Here is a 14,806-nt window from a genome sequence, read left to right as displayed (position 1 = left end):
TTCATGCGTGGTACATGAATTATGTGATTGCTCAGTTTTCAATATTTAGGATTATATATTTAAGGAAAACAATAAGGCTGGTTAATAAAGTTGCTATTTTTTTTTTTTTTTTTTGGAATTTCTAAGCTCTAGACTGTGAAAAATACATAAATTGTCGCCCCCTCCCCAAATTACCTCACTGTCCAGATGAAATAAACCACCAACACCTCCAAATAACTGTTAACCAACTGGAATTTGTCCAGCTTTAGATATTTATGTTTACCCCTTGCATGTTCAATGACTATCAGAGCTGTCCCACATTAAAATAAAGATATGTATTTTTATAGTACAGTGTATGTTTTATAAAATACCGAAAAATAATGATTTTTGAGTGTTAAAAAATAACGGTCTGCCTCGGCTGGGTTAGTAATTGACATTAAGGCCGAGAATCGTACACACTGGAATTCACGTGTTCCAACGTATTCTCCTAGTAATATGGATATAATGAAACATTAAGATGTTAGCGTAATTGTTTTTTTTTCACATCCTAAACTTCAGACAGTACTCTTTATTCTTTTCGGTCCGCTAGAGCCGCTCTATCAACCGAATTTGCAATATACTTATTATTATATTATACCATTGACTAAATATACATATATAGGCCATTTAACAGAAGAACTCGTTAACGTTAAAATGAAATCGGAGCCAGAAATCTAGAAATTCGATAATAATTATTTTTTCAACTATGACACATAACGCTATCTATTGTCACATTTCGCTTATTACCTTATAGGTTTCGATATTTTCCTATACCGTGGACTACCTACATATTTACGGATTATACGTATATGTTTGTTTAACTATTTTCACGCAACACGCAATAAAGTCATTGAATTGCCTATACGAAACGCCGTCTATACTACCATTATTAGAATCGGATTTAGGAGCAGGCTAGGCTAAGGAGCTTGGGGACTCGATGATGTGATTTTTTTTTTACATTTACGAGTATGGCATATGTTAAATTTTTTTCGAATAGAAAAAAAAAACGCCCAATATAATACTTTCAATACTGGTTACTCGTATGCTCATTCGTCTGTTGACTAGTTTTATGTATAAGCTCCATTTCTCGGGTTACCCCACTTGGGAATTTAGAAAATCAAATTCGGTAATTCGTTTGTGCTGGTTTATGCACTTATTCTCGACGTTTGTGCTTTCATCGTTTTTAAGATATTCAAATTTTGCTGTGAGGGTGTCGAGGACATGCTTAACAACCCCACATTGGAATTAGGAAAATCAAATTCAATAATTCGTTGGTGCTGGTCTGTGCACCTATTCCCGAAGTTTATACAAAATCTTCTGGAAGTTGCCGTCATATAAAAATTTTTATGCCCACCACCAGAGCCGTACCAAGCCATTTTTTATCCTGAGGCAGAACTAAAGCAATGTGCCCCCTAGGTTTTAGGGTTGTCACAATTATAGCTTTTAATATGTATAATACGATTCGGAAAAATCTGAAAAATTTTAATTTGGTTTCTAGCAAAACAAGAAATAACATTTCTTAAAATAAGTTAATTATTTAATATTTTTGCGCCCCCCCCCCAGCTTCAGATGACGTAGGCAAGTGCCTCGCTCACCTCACTCTAGTTACGGCTCTGCCCACCACCCAATGACAAATAGATGGAGTACATAAAAAAGAGAATAAGTTAAAAACAGCTACTTTTTAGAAGACAAAAATAAACATCATAATTATATAATAATATCTTCAACCATTGAGAATATTAATATGGTATAATATGATTAATATAATGACTAGAATATAAATTTTAAAATTAAATAATATTAAAATATGATTGATACCTACGGTTATACATAAAAAAAAACGATTACACATTTACTTAGGTACATTAAAATTATTAATTTAAAAATATAATAAAATGCCTAATGATAAATTTAAATTTCTTCTTCATCATAAATAATAGGATTCAGTAATTGTTTTGGTTTTAAATTAATATAATACTATAATGTTACACTTCGAGTATTAGGGGTGATAAATTAATGATACATTTTTTTTAATTAGTTATTTGTTACTCTTTGTTGTAGGCCATAAGTAGATTATCAAGTAATACTTTTTCTCCATACCTATCTAATTTTAAAAATTCGTTATTTTCTTTAATTATTGTTTTATAAAAACCAATATTATTTCTTTCTAAGCCATTTTACCTCACTAAGCGCATTTTTTTTTCTTCAATCGTACTGTTTTTTGCCATTTTATATAAATTATTTAAGTCGTAAAAATAATTTGAATTTATGTCTATCATATTAAATTAATTTTTCTTCGCCAACGAATAATTGCTGTCTAATTATAATGATGATTTAGAAGAGCTGAGTACTTTTTACGCACTGTTTGTATCTTTACACGGTCTAAATCGCAATTCGTACGTGTATGAACAGGAACCAATAATTTGTAGTCAATCAACCAATTACTAAAAAGCATTATTAATTTCATATATTAAATAAAATTTAATATTAATTTCTATAAATAAAAATTTCTCATGTTTGGCTTAGTTTTATTAGTAGTCTTTTTAGGATTTTTAATATAATATCTGCTTGGTAGTAGTGGTATAACATAACAAAAAGGTATGACTAATCAGTAGTAATTTACGAAATTAATATTTTAGTTATATGGACACTTATAGGTAAACAGTCACATTCCGTGAATCTATCATATGTAAACAGCCGCCGTGTGGTCCGCGTTAACAATATAAATTATAACACTATTTTTTATTTGTTTGCCTGTGACATTATGAATTCAATGAGTTTTTAACGAATATAGATAGGTATCTAAAGATAGGAGTTTGAATTATATAATGATAATAATATAATTTATTAACTTAAATAAATATAGTGAAATTTTCTCATAAAGAATATTCCGACGACTCCAAAAACCGCACACTTTTTTAAAATCTTGTAACCAAAAACTACACATTTTATAATGATATATAATTTATTATTTATTATTTATACTACATATTTATTCAAAAACAATTTATTGAGGTATAATGTACATAAGCATTGAAAAATTTTAAATATAAAACTTAAAAAATATATAAAAATGTTTTTGGGTAAAATTTTTTGCCGACGTTTTTTCAAAAGATAAAAATATAAATAAAGAAAAATAAAAATTGCCCCCTTTATAACTATCTTCTTCTTCTTCTTCTTTTTCTTATGGTTTATTGGGCCTTTAAGACTATCCAGTCTCACCATTTTTATTACTATCAATAGTTTTAAAATTCATTTATAAAAACACTTTTTTTCTATAATATATATATATAATATATTATGTATATAAACTTTACGTTATACCACGTGTTTCAGCCGACAAATGTACTGGTTATTTTTCAAGCACATCAACGTGCAATAAGATAAGCTTTTGAATGTAACAATTTTTTTTTTTTAATCTAGAGAATTGTACAATCTGTAAAGTAAGGTTTACAAAACACAAATGAAGAAAGAATTAATACTGAAAAGAAAAGAAAAATAATGGATAATGTAACAAACAATAAGTTAAGTTAAATCACAATTATTTATATCAGTTCAAGACAGGGGGACTTAGGTGAAGAGGCAATCCATTGATAGAACTTCTTGACATGTGGGGGTGGGGTTAGTCTAACAGTAGGTCACGACACCATGTTCGTTTTAGACGCCTTCTGTGGTCACCAGGAATGGTGGGGATAGATAGATCCGAAATTAAGGGGTTGAGATGATTGTGGAGATTGGAGTGCATACGTTTGTAGAAAGTCTTGGCTACATTCTTTACTGTTTGGATGAATAGATCTTTGTGGAGAGTATCGTTGGAAACATAGAATAGAGCTTTAGTTATTTGTCGTAGGCATTTGGATTGAAAGGATTGGATTTTAGTAATTTGGAGGGTTTGGCGACACCCCATAATTGGATGCCATAAGTCCTTATTTGTTTGAGGAATAATTTGTATAAAAGAAGTTTATTCTTGAGGTTTATATGTTTAGATGTCAAAAGAAAACGCAATTGAAGGGACCAATTATTTAGAGCAAGCCGTTTGGTGTGAATATGCGTAGCCCAGATTAGCCGGCGATCTAGATAAAGACTTAAGTAGCGAACGGTTTGATCAGGTGAGAGTAGAAGGTGATTAAGATACACAGGAGGACAGACAGCTTGTCGGAGCGGGAAAGGTGCAGTGAACAGATTTGGATTCATTAACTTTTATCCCTCAGTCTTTATGCCATATTTATAAAAGGTTTAGGTAGTTTTGGATGAAGTTTGAGGCCGTTTCAGGGTTTGAGTGGAGTGCCAAAAGAACCTTGTCTTCAGCAAAGTCCTCGGTAATTTTATTGGTAGTAATAGGTTGATCAGAGGTGAATAGGTTAAACAGTAGTGGGTTGTCAGTAGTAGGTAAAAAAGTAAGATGCCTAGTAAATTTTTCTGATCTAATTGAAGTCAATGTTCTCTTTTAATTCTAATTTACTTGTTAGATTGTTAAATTTACGATTATCCGAGGGGTATTTTGTTCTTTGCCAAGTAGAGCGGACTTTACGTTTTTCTGAAATTAGGGCCCTAATGTGCAAGGGTAGGTTCCTAACGTGGCTTGGATAAGACTAGGTCTGTCGGGTTTGTGAAGAAGAGCTGTATCTAATGTGAAGAGGACAGAAGAGTGAACAGAGAGTTAAAGAGAGTCTAAGTTGGTTACCGTGGTATATAGACCATTTGGTATTTTTGTTAAGAAAATGTCAAGGATGTCTGGGCTTTTTCTAGGTGAGGTTGGCCAGTAGGTTAGAGAAGAAAGGGCGTGTATTTTAAAGTTTTTGAGGTAGGCTTGAGTTTTTAGGATATTACCACGAGGATTATTTGTACGACAGCCCCATTGGATGTGTTTTGCATTTATATCACCCCCTATAATAATTTTTTGGCCAAGATTGGTGAAGAAGTTATTGAATTGGTTATGGGTTATGGTATGGCTAGGAGGGCTGTAAACTGCGTAGATATTAATAGGTACACAATTTAGTGATAAAAAAATGCCACAGACTTGTATGTGAGGTGATTGGATATTGGGGAGAGGGTAGAAAAGCAATGATGATCTCACTATAATAGCAACTCTAGCATGAGCTGTGCCATCCAGGTATTTAGTATGAATATGTTGTAAGTCTGGAACAATCAGATAAAAAAAATACTATTTTTAAATTACGATTTCATCATAAATAGATAATACAGTAAGAATAACCTCTATTTTCTACAATAATTGAGAAAACTTTCTACGTTTATAATTTTAAATAATTTTTTATTTCTTATATTTAAACTAATCTAATCTTAACTTTTTCCTATTAAACTAACAAATTACAAGTTACAATACGTTATTTGATATGTTGTTTTTTTTTTTAAAATTAAATACATAAAATAGAAAACATAGTTGTATAGAATACTTTTTAAAAGTATTTTTAAATGTCCATATAAATTGCTTATTTATAACTCTTTAAAAGTTATTATTAGTTTGGAGATGGATGTTTTAAATAATGTTATGTAGAAACCTAATTCAAAAGGTAGTTAAAAATGTGTATTAAATTTTTCGTTTTAAAGAATTAAATAAACATTTTTTTTATTAATGTTTAATTATATATATATACGTATTATAAGAGTGTATGTGCTCAATTTGCTCAATTTAGAATTCTAGTTGTAATCCGGATAAAAAAAAAAATATTCGAGAACATAAATGGTGTACACGGAATTTCCTAAAATTGATAATGATTCAGTAACAGAAAATGTGTTCAAAGTTTTAAAATATTTTAAGTATTATTAATTAATTAAGCCTCTGCATAAGATGATAAATATTGGACTGTTAAACATCGATATAAAAAATGTCTACAATTGTGGATATTATTCAATTAAAGGAAATCAATCAATCATAAACGTCCATTTGGATAATAATTTTAAAATGTATGGTCGAGTAATTATAAATACATACAATTGTTAGTATGAAAACGCCATCTGCCGTTCTACCGATAAAGAGTACGTAGTACAGAAAACCTATTCAGTTGTATCTTAAATCACCGATTGTATTATAATTAAAAATACCAGTTCTAAGGTATGCCCTTAAATAATATTAATGTTCCTAATACATAGGTAAACAAGTAAGTTAGTAGTAATTTTATGACGTATTTCTCTCCTGGTTATTGGTTGAAAAAAAACGGTAAACAAATTATATAAAATTAACAACTAAATCATTATTAGCAGTTTAGGTTATTTAATTTAAAAAAAGTAATAAGTTACTTTACTCGTTATTCATTACATAAATGTAATGAAATTACATTGGCACACGTGTCGTATGCTATCTACCAACAAATTGTCAGTGTCGTATGCTATCTACCATAAACCAAACAGTTAACCACGGTAAAAACTTTATAAATCCACGTATAGGTGGTCAACTATTGAATGTTTATGAAAATAAATACAAGTATGGAATCAGAGCTCATTGAGTGACCAATCTTGAAAGACAATTGTAAGAAGATTGGTGAAGTACCGTCAATCAAAAAAATTATTTTGAATGTTTTTTATAAGATATAAAAAAAACATTTTTGTAAAAAAATTAAAAAAATATGAATAACTGTTAACAAATAAGCTATTTAAAATAGGACAACTGTGGATCAACAGGCATTGATATGTATGTGTAGATTTTTGTAGATATGATTTTCTTGGTAGATAGCATATGACACGTGTGCATTTACATTTAAATTTTACTTTACTCAAAAAAAATTGTAATAAAATAACTTTACTCTTCAATGAAAAAAATAACTATGATACTTTCACAATACAATTCAAAAAAATAAAAAATTTATAAACTAAAGATTAAATACTATAAAAAAAAACAATAATAATAACAATCAGGGCTCGGAAGTTGTAGCACTAAAAATGTTATTTTTAGCTCTTAAATATACACTTAAAAACTATAAAGATGGCACTATAAATAGCACAAAAATCAAAAAATATGCATTTAACTTGAAAAATGATAAATTTATTAGAAAAAAAATTAAATGTACTTTTACAAATTTTTGAGCTCATAGAAACAGTCTCTGGACTGATTGAATTATAAACTTTTTACAAAAATGTTAAATTAGGTACTGAAATATATTTGTAAAAATGTACTTATTATTAAATTATTTATTATATTTAGCTTGGATATTATCCTAGATTATTAAAATGTCTGATAATCTAATGCAATTATATAATAAGCGAATAACAATGACGTCACTGAATATCAGGCCCGTATTTAAAAAATTGAAGCCCCCGGAGCATATAATCCCCCCCCCCCAAAAAAAAAAAAAAATAAATAATAATAATATAACACTTATTATTTCGTCCATAATCGATATTCACTAATATAAAAAATATAACTTATAAATTAAAATCATTTAATACTTACAAGTTTCTTTTTTTTTATTGTTTTATTTTTTTTTTTTCATTAGCTATATCATTTTTAAAATCAATTTTGCTAAAATATTTTGCCACCCCTGAGACTTGACGCCCCCGGGCATGTGCCTACCCGTGCCCCCCCCCCCTAAATAAGGGCCTGCTGACTATTAATACATCAAATTGTCAATGAAAACATAAAATATTATTTGATGAGGTCTATTTATTTCCAATAGTTCAAATATTTTTAAAAATATAACCAAGTAAATGCAATTATTATCAACAAAATGTGATTATTTCCTGTATTATGTGAAAATATACCCGAAAATAGTAGTGTAAATCCTAAATTAGCAAAATAGCAATTAACACCCGTAAATATGCAAAAAATAGCAAAATAAATTTTGTGTATGATATCCGAGTAGTGTGAAACATTTATTTGTATCTTACTTTGGATGTTTCTAGGATGAACCAAGAAAAATATGCATTTCCTAGAACCTCCGAGCCCTGATAATAATACTTACTGCAACGTGCTTTTATTAATTTGATGAACTAATCTTGGATATTGATAACGGTTTCGAATTTCCAACACAAATTATATTAAACGTAATAATTTTTTTCCGTAATCCGACTCATATAAAATTTTACAAAACTTATTATATTGGGGCCAAGGAAGATTTAATATTCTAACCTAATCTATAATCTAAATGTAATCTAACATTGTTTACAATTCGTTTTAAAATTTTAAAAGTAAAAATATAATATAATATATGCGTGAATCTGAAAGAATGAACTATAAAGTTTTGATACAATCAACGACAACAAAATAACTGTGTTTAGTGTTATTTTTATATACTTATTATCAGGGTTGGGATTTTATAACATATGCATATTTCTTATGAGATGCTTAAAAAATAGCAGAGTAAACTAAAAATGTGTTTCATGATGCAGAGAACTCAAATAAAAAATAGTATTTTGCTTTTTTTTTGTATATTTTGCATTTTTTAGTTTTTAGTGCTTTTTTTGGATTTTTTTAGACTTTTTTGCATTTTACCTGTGTCTTAATCAAAATCGGGTATATTTTATGAAATTCTATTTTAGTATACGTGTTTTTTGATTTTTATCAATCGAATTTTCAAGTAAATTATAAATGTAGAGATTTAGTAAATAGACCGATTACGCTGATGCAACACTGTATAATTACAGCGATAATATATAGGTAGGTATAATATAATATTACGATAATTTCGTTTTAGTTATTTGGTTTTAATTTTTGTTATCTGCTAATTTTGTTGATTTTTTTTTTTTTTTTTGTCGACTTTTACTAAATCTACTAATAGCCGATTATCATCGAACGAGTGTAAAATTCCTTTTATACAGTCCACATTCGTTTTGTGTGCTCGTAAAAAATTATTAAATAATACATTTCCTTTTTTTTTTGTTGCACATTTCGTTGATTTTATTGCATATTTTTATAGCTTATTTAGCGATTTTTAAGGTAATATTATAGTGAATATTTATGCAATTTTAAGTGCTATAAAATCCCAACCCTGCTTATGACTAATTAACGAAAGAGATTTTATAAAATCCGCCTATGGTTATATACAGTTTAAGTATGTTGTTGACCAATGTTTAAATATATTTTATAACGTAAGAGTACCTACTTGGAAAACTTTTGTTCAAATTGCATCGAACTTATAAATATAATACTATTTAAAATATCCGTGTATGTATATATATATATACATTTATATTTTAAATCTTTTATCTATTTATTTTCAAATATGGATTATATATTTTTGTCGAAAAATTTGTTGGATTTTAGATACCTATTTCAAGTAAGTGTTATATCAGAGAAATTATTTATATAAAATGATTTCCATTACATTTTTGTTACACAGTAAAAATTATAATGGAATTACGTAACACATTATTATTATAATAAAGAAGTTACAATAACGCGTTACTTTCCTTTACGTTACTACCATACACTGGTTATTGGGCAAACATCAGCAACGCTATAAAATTTTTATAAGTATCCTTGAAATTAAATTAATTGGTTAATAATTACTTTAAATCTATTTTGTTATTTTTACAATTTTACCTCGATGAAAATAAAGTGATCAGTAATATAACTGTAGGTCTTCTATTGCTATCTAATGTGCTGTACATCAAACATGTATTCCCAGAGAATATTTAAAATCCAACTACAAGGAGAGAGTATTTCTTAAATTATGTTAGAACATCTGAGATCAATAATAAACTGAATAAAATTATAAGCACTAGTTATCGTAAATAAAAATAAACAAAATGTATTTATTTGTCGTTAGTATTTTTTAAAAGAAATAACATTTCAAAATTCAGTATTATTTAGTATATAGCAAACACTCTATTCCTAAAGCAATAGAAATATTTGTTCAAACAACAAACTGAGCAGTACAAGCGTGTTTATCTAACAACATTATTTTCTCTATTTTCTAGTAAAAACGTACAATGCATTTTTATCGATTGTTCTTTATGCTATAAAAATTACATTATTATAATATTTGAAATAATTTTTCGGACTATACACATATAGATCAAAAGGTTAAATCGTTTATATTGATGTGTCTCGATAGTCTCAAAGTTGAATACCACTTCAAACAATTTAATACATCGCGTACTATCTGCTCTTCACATATTAATAAGCAATAACTATGACTGTACAATATCCATTATATTATATAATGTCGGTTATTTACGTACAACTACGCGATACTATGTATTGTGTGTAAAATAATTATTTGTATAATATAAAATAACGACGATCTCCTTTAATTTTTCGTAATGTGTCGTTAAAATATTATTATCTGAGCTACGAACAGGCATACTGTTACGATGACATACTATTACGATACAACCAACTGAACGAATGTTGTAAAATTATACAATTATTCGTACAATTTAATTGATTGTTATATTTATAAATACAATTAAAACAATGACGAAACTCGTTACGACGAAAAAATCTATACAACGTAAATAATGCAATATAATGGTCGGTTTGATTTATAATCTATTAATCAATCAATTATATGTGTATTATATATTAGCAAATTAAAAAAGTTCAAACAAAATTGACGGACTATTATAAATAATTGTAAACTATTCGTTTATATTCATAATTATAAAAATATAATACATACATATGTATAATAATTCAATAAAATAATATATACAGTGAATGTAATTACTCATATAATGTAAAAATAATGATGTGCATAACAAATAATAATACATACAAAGGTTTATTTATATTTGCATAAAAATTATTAAAATTTTGTTTTTTTAAACACTCTGTCCATCATGAAAACTCTTTATAGCGAAAAACATTTCTTGGTCCTTTCAGATTTCTTACAGAGATTTTTCACTGCGTGTATAAATTATACAAGTATTATTTATACGAAATTGTTATCACAATTTGTTATGTATACATACATTTATATAATAGAACGGTGTTTTCACTTTTTCGTTTTGTTAACTACCGAAACCCATATGATTTGACATTGGCCTTGCGTATCGATGACATCATACTTATATTAATGTTAAGTTATCTTTTTATTACTCTGATTATGATACCACTTCAGTAATAAAAATATGAATGTTATAAGGACAATAACAAGTATATTATACACTAACCAAGTCAGTATCGTCTGCGAAGTTTTTATTAGGAAACATAATCATATCGACGACGGTTGACCGAAAACGTATACATCGAAGGCATAGGTGTCCCGCCCCTCTTCCTTGTAGCCCCTATTTTTATAAAAATAACAGCGCTCGTAAAAAAAAAAAAAAAAAAAAAACTATTAAACCCTATTGGGTATCGATTAGATCAGTTTAGTTAGTTTTGTCGGAAGGAGAGTGGTGGATGTGCCAGAGCCGCCGGTCAAAAATCAATAATCTTATCTACCGGTACGTTTTTACCGATTTAAGTCGTTAAGCATTTACATTACACGCACATATTAATGTAAATATAATCCTTATGTGTACGAATATAAACTTGAAACTATACCAACCGTAGTGATACGAACTACGTTATGCACGCAATTAAAATAGTAACCAATGAAAAACTGACGAAAATTCGTCGTGGAACAAAAGAGATAATCGCTAAAATACCTGGAAGTTTAATGGTTACACGAAGAATTATGAGTCGGGCCGATAGAATTTGCATGATATTCTATAACAAACAAATATACACATTTAGTTCAGGAATGATTTTTTTTTTTTACAAATCTTCGCATGTTTTCATTAACAACTTAGTGATGACCATATTTCTTGCATGTTTCAATCCATTTTTTCAGATAATTAGACGATTTAAAGACGCAGAAACTTCTATTTTTTATTAAACCAAAAGTCAAAAATTAATTTGAAAAATAAATTAAACTTGTATAAAACGCTAGTAGTTTCGATTTGATCTTACGGTATTCAGGTACGGGGAACAGCTAAATCATCGAACACTCAGAAAATCCAATCATTCCAATCAACAACTCTTCGCTTGATAACTGGCGCACCCTTTTACGTCTCAAACCACCTTTTACATTCGGATCTTCATATAAACACCATAGCCAAAACTGCAACCATATTCTATAAACTATTTCGGTCCCACTTAGCCAACCACCAAAACCCCCTCATTAGGCAACTCAATTCAAATAATATTTTCGGAATCCTCCTGGACGATTATCTCGCCAATGGTGTAGATACCTCATGAACATTATTAAGTTTTAATAACTAAGCAAGTAAAAAAGTGTAATCGCCAGGTGGCTTCTTTTATCGACCATTATTCATCAATAAAAAAAAAAAACATTCCGCACATACGCTTATTATAAAATAAAATAAATTAATTACAGATTGTGTATTCTCAAATAAAGCAAAAAAAAAAAAAAAATAGACGATTATAGCTACTGTAAATGATTAAATTTGATTAAAATAAACTTTTCTTAAATGTACTAGTGATTTTTTTTAATGTCTTGGTATATAGAATATATTATATACTCGTATATATATATAGTACACTTAGGAAATCACGATGTAATAGCATTGATGAAACATACAAAACATGAATTAAACATGTATGTTTAATCAATGGTAATAGTATGAAATAAGTTATCTTTACTTACGTAAGGAGCAACACATTTTTCATGCAAGAAAGAAATATTTGTTAGAGAATTAACTATTACATTTTATGACAATTTTTTCGGATCTTTCGTTTTTTTTTTTTTTATATATTTAATAAATATTTATAAATACTTTAAATTTTTTAGTGCATATTTTTCCAATTTTCAATTCTATAATTAATTTTAGTTACGACATTATGATCACCGTGCACCATACTGTACTAGTCGATAAAACGAAAATAATACCTTAACTCAATCACACATTCACACACACACACACACACACACATATGGTACATTTATACGTATACATGCATACGTATGCTTACGAATCAGCCGACATAGGTAAAATCCACACGTGCGTATTATATTACGCGAAAGGCTCGCACGACACTGTCCACAAAATAAGTATAATAACGTAATACATCCGTAGTACGTCAATAACGTACCGTCGTAGACGCCCAGAGTTGGGCAAAAACAAATCAAAATAATGAATAAAAATAAAAGCCTGAATAACTAATTTATTTATGAATAAAGAATAATTTTTTATTCTGAATAATTGTGGTGTACTGAATAAATTTATTCGTTAAAATCATGAATGATATTAAATAAATAATGATATTAAATATAAAAGTATAATTTATTTATTTTTGTCAATTATTATATATATTAATATATATTATTTAAGTCTAAATAATAAGTATATTATCACTATACATCGTTATTTTGGATTTAAATTTATTATTTATATGATTATAGGGAATAACGAATAACGAATAATGAATAACGAATAAAAATAAAAATCAATAATAAAATTAAGAATAAATCAATGAAGAATAATTTTTTATTCAAACAATCAATCGAATAATATTTTATTCGACTAATGCCCAACTCTGTAGACGCCGATAAATTCAAAATACAGTATTTTGTAAAATTATTATTGTACATATACTTTCTGATATTCAAAAATTTTATATTAATTTATTTCCTATTGTCAAATGAATATACAGTTTTTTTTAATGTATCTTATATATACTTTTTGCGATTTATTGTTATTTGATATCGCTTAATATTAAAATTACATGATTTCAAAACTAGTTCATAAATACGTCGGAATGTCGAAAATTGTTCATCACATTAATAAGAAATTTTCACCGAGATTGTGCGAAAATATCCTTTATTATCCAATGTATCGCACGTGGAAATCAAAAATTATAAAATTTAACATCGTTTTCGAACGAACATCTGTTTATTCTAACTTCAAAATACCCCCTTCAGCTTCTGGGGACTTAAAAACTCGTTATCGCCCTAAATTAATTAGAGTTTCGTAGTTACCCTACAGAGTTTAACTCAGCACTAGCTTAGGGCACTTAAGTTAGGGTTTAAAAATACGTTACCGATCCAGGCCTCTAGAGCCTCCGTCCGTCATTGTACGTAGTAGAGATATTTCAAGGGGGAAGGGACGTCGCAGCAATTGTATATGACAAAACACGAGCACGTGCAGGAGCGATATTGAACACAATTGCTGTATACGACCTCGTCCCGCTGCTCCGTCCAGTGCATATACAATCTAATACGACTGGGTTTCACCACGGATTTAATCGGCCAACGTTTTTTACTAAGTACAGCGTAAACATAGTTATAGTGGAATGCATAAACTTTCACAAAATATTGTAAAGACTGTATTTTTATTATTTTTTTTTATTTATATTGACGTATTGTAAGACTGATACGTCAACAATTTTTCTTTTTTTTTTTTTTTTTATCTAAACACTAACGTTGCGATATATTTTTACGTTACATCGATACACGTTATTTACTTTTATAATCTTTTTCATCGATTTTTTCAATAAATATATGTACACAGTCACTTGTTGTGTGATCAATATGATATGATATAAATACTGGTATTTAAGTACATTTTAAACTTATGCCTTAGAATCTAAAGCTTAGAGAGTAAACTCACCTGAGACAAATTTAATTTATTACATAGATACGTAATTAAATTAGAGGAGACGAAAAAAAACAAGGTTATAGCGTAATCATTTTTTTAGCTTCAGATAAACCAATTTTTAAATCGTGATGAATGAATACTTTAAATAACAGAGGCAAACAAACAAACAAGTAAATCATTGTTCAATTATTGATTAGTTTATTAATTTATTGCAATATTATTATTATGCAGTATTACCATTTATTATTGTACTTGGAGAATTTTATTAGTGTATGATTTTACACCTATA

The sequence above is a fragment of the Sipha flava genome, unplaced genomic scaffold, assembly GCF_003268045.1.
Source record: "Sipha flava isolate LNK unplaced genomic scaffold, YSA_version1 49577_pilon_pilon, whole genome shotgun sequence".
NCBI lineage: Eukaryota > Metazoa > Arthropoda > Insecta > Hemiptera > Aphididae > Sipha > Sipha flava.
The sequence above is the reverse complement of the archived record's forward strand: the minus strand, read 5'-3'. Positions refer to the sequence as shown.